Consider the following 3,415-nt stretch of genomic DNA (forward strand, 5'->3'; position numbering starts at 1 on the left):
CCTATCTGAAGTAATCTTTCTGCCTTCATTTTGTTTTTCCCCTTCATCTACCTTATACCCCCAAGCTCTCTCATCGGGACTCATTCGATTTACACTTCCCCCGAGAGAGAGAGAGAGAGAGAGAGAGAGAGAGAGAGAGAGAGAGAGAGAGAGAGAGAGAGAGAGAGAGAGAGAGAGAGAGAGAGAGAGAGAGAGAGAGGGGGGGAGTCACGACCTCGTGACATTGTCTCTATAGTCCAGCCATCTGCAGCTCTACAACAACACAACAAGGGCAAAGTTTACAACATCTCCCGCCGGGTTTCTTTTTCAATCTGTATAATATAGCCTATATCTCTAATCAGTCACGACCCGCCCATAAAACCAAAAACCTGTTGTGTTTTTTTCCCGTAGGAGTCAGAAAACAGGCCAGTTATTCAAGGACGTACAAACGTATTTAAATGACAAGTGTTTGCGAGATAAAACAGATCTTTTTTCCTGTGCCCCATGTGAGACTTGAAAGAGACGTGAAAATGAAGGTTCTTCTCCTCGTCGCCATTCTTATCTCTGTGTCAGGTGAGGGAGACGTCAGTACATGTATCAATGACAAATTCCAGTAACATTTACTCGTTATAATGTGGAATTGGCTGCCTGCATGCCTTTACCACCACAAGCTAGAGCTTCAGGCTAAGACTATCATGTACAGTAGAACTCGGATTTAACGAGCTCGGATTCAACGAGATGAGATAGATTCCCCGGTTTTTTTCTTCTTTAAAATCAATAAAAATAACCCGGATTCAACGAGCACTTAAATCAGCGAGCTCGGATTCAACGAGGTCGCTTCCAGGGTGAACTGCCGCCGCAGACGTGGCTTCGCTCATTTTTCTCCCAGAACGAACTTTATCTATTCCCGGAAACCATCAACTGCAACTACATCGTGAACCATTATTCACTTAGCCGATTGCATGTGACCAATCAGAGGCCTTTTTTTTTCCCCATACCAACACATGCGTTGTTGGCTCGCGCACGTGTGTACTCTGGCGTGTGTCGGAGTCGGATGGGCGGTCTGCACACATGTGACTGTGTGTGTGTGTCGGGGAGGGAAGGGGGCGCACTAGCGATCCGGGCGTTGAACGTCGCAGATACGAACGTTTTCCCCTCGGCAACTGATCATTATTACAATGATAAACTAGTCTTGACGTAGATCTTCGTAATGAATTGTGCGCTTGTCTATGAAATCAAAAGTTGCTGTTATGCTAGGATCTACACAGCAACACAGCTTTGGGGTAAACAATCGAGATGACACAGAAATGCATTTGAACGAATCGGTCTTTTTTTTTTTTTACACAGCTCATAATAATTAATATGCAGGCATTTCAGGCACTATTTGTGACTTCTCTTTATACATTACTTGCTCACTGCCTGTAATTATCTACACAAAACCTAATGTTGGCTATAACGAACACTCGGATTCTACGAGATTTTAGGTCAGGCCCGTCGACCTCGTTGAATCCGAGCTCCACTGTAATGCTCCATTATAATGATATATAGTTAAACTTAAACTAGTTTTCTTGTGCATATCCCAAGTCTTTGTTTCTTGTGTGTGTGTGTGTGTGTGTGTGTGTGTGTGTGTGTGTGTGTGTGTGTGTGTGTGTGTGTGTGTGCGTGCGCGCGCGCGCCTGTGTATGTATGTGTGGTGAGTGTGTTTGGGGGCCGTTCAAATATAATCTTACGCCTAGGAGGGGGGGGGGGAGAGGTGTCTTGGGCTCCTGTAAGAAAAGTGTAAGAAAGGGGGGGGGGGGAATCTTGCACTAATGTAATATTACACTTTTGTGAGGTGAAAAAATATTTTTGACATAAATGATGAACTCTGCATTTGTTGATTTCACTTTTTTTTCAGCTTAAATTATCAGTAATAACAGAGATTGTGAGTGTGAGAGATACAGTGGAATTCTGATAAAGTCAACTTGCTTAAAGTTAAAGTTAACTCTTGCTTACAGTCAACACCTCACTGTAATCCCGTTTCTTACCTTCTTTGTTAAAGTAATTGTGTTTCTGATACAGTCAACCGCTTGAGTGTTAACCTTGCGTAAAGTCAACAATTTGGGGCTAAATCCTAAGATGAATTCCATTCAAGAAGAGATATTTCGCCTGAGCAAGTGGTGTACACTCCTCCAATTACACATATGTACTTTGTTCTTTCATTATCTCTTGTTTTGGTGACAACTTCAGAATTATACTCCCTGAAATTGAGATTACATCTTGTTTATTACCAGGTACTTTGTAATTTTATAGCTGTCATCTTCAATTTTCAATGGCCAGTACATGTAGTACAATGGATAAAGTCAACCTTGCTCAAAGTCAACACTTTTTTTTCTGTCCGGGGTGTTGACTTTATCAGAATTCCACTGTAACTTGTTTTTTAAAAAATTAAAGCGCTTTTGTCATAGACATGAGTCTCAATTTGTTTCCTTTTTATTAGTAAAAAAGAGTGTGTATGCAATAATTTCCTTGAATGATTTACTCTAATTGAAATTGTGAGGCAGCGTGGTGAAATCAGGCGCTCTTCAAAATAATGAAAGTAAAAAAAACTGGCATTTTTACGCAGGTTTGGGAATTTTTATTGAATTTTTTTTTCGCGCTAAACACCGTTTACGTCCATACTAAAAAACGTTCATTTCATGCACAAAATTTGTGATTTTTCAGTTTTAAGGGCTCTCAAGCTATTGAAGTTATCAAATTTTGGCGACCGTTTTCTCAGGAAATTTACCTCTGAAATCAGGTGACCCCACCTCTTTCAATCACAAATATTTCGACTTCTATTCAGCATAGATGAATATTGTTTTCATCAAAAGGAAGGCAAATGGACAGGCTTTAATTAGATGATATCAATAACTCTGTAGGCCTCAAAGTCAAAACTGACGAGCGCTTGATCCCACCATGTCGCGACACCTATTATTTTTTAGTGCATATATTATTATGTGCATGTATGTGTGTATGCATGTTTTTCATGAATATTATGCATTGCGCATAGAGCAATGATTGTTTTACAGATTTGTGCGATATATATGTCATATATTATTTTTATCATTATAAGTGAACAATGTAATATTGTAATATTACGGGGGGGGGGGGCGGGGGGGGGGGGGGGGGGGTAAGTACAAATGTAAAAAAATATATAAAAGAAGGGTGGGGGGGCCCACAACACCCACACAAGAGGGAGAGGGAGTGGTGGCATTCTGATGTACCAACAGCGGGGGTGGTGATCTTTGGGCCCCACACGGACAACTTCAAAAAAATCTCGTGGGTTTCTCCTTTTTTAAATTTAGCTCCCCAAATTGTTTTGTATTTTGTGTATTTTTCGCCGCCGAAGAGATTTTATTGTCTACCCCCAATAGATTATTTATATTACCCCCCAACAGATTTTTATTACTCCCCA

The sequence above is a fragment of the Aplysia californica genome, unplaced genomic scaffold, assembly GCF_000002075.1.
Source record: "Aplysia californica isolate F4 #8 unplaced genomic scaffold, AplCal3.0 scaffold00069, whole genome shotgun sequence".
Classification (NCBI taxonomy): domain Eukaryota; kingdom Metazoa; phylum Mollusca; class Gastropoda; order Aplysiida; family Aplysiidae; genus Aplysia; species Aplysia californica.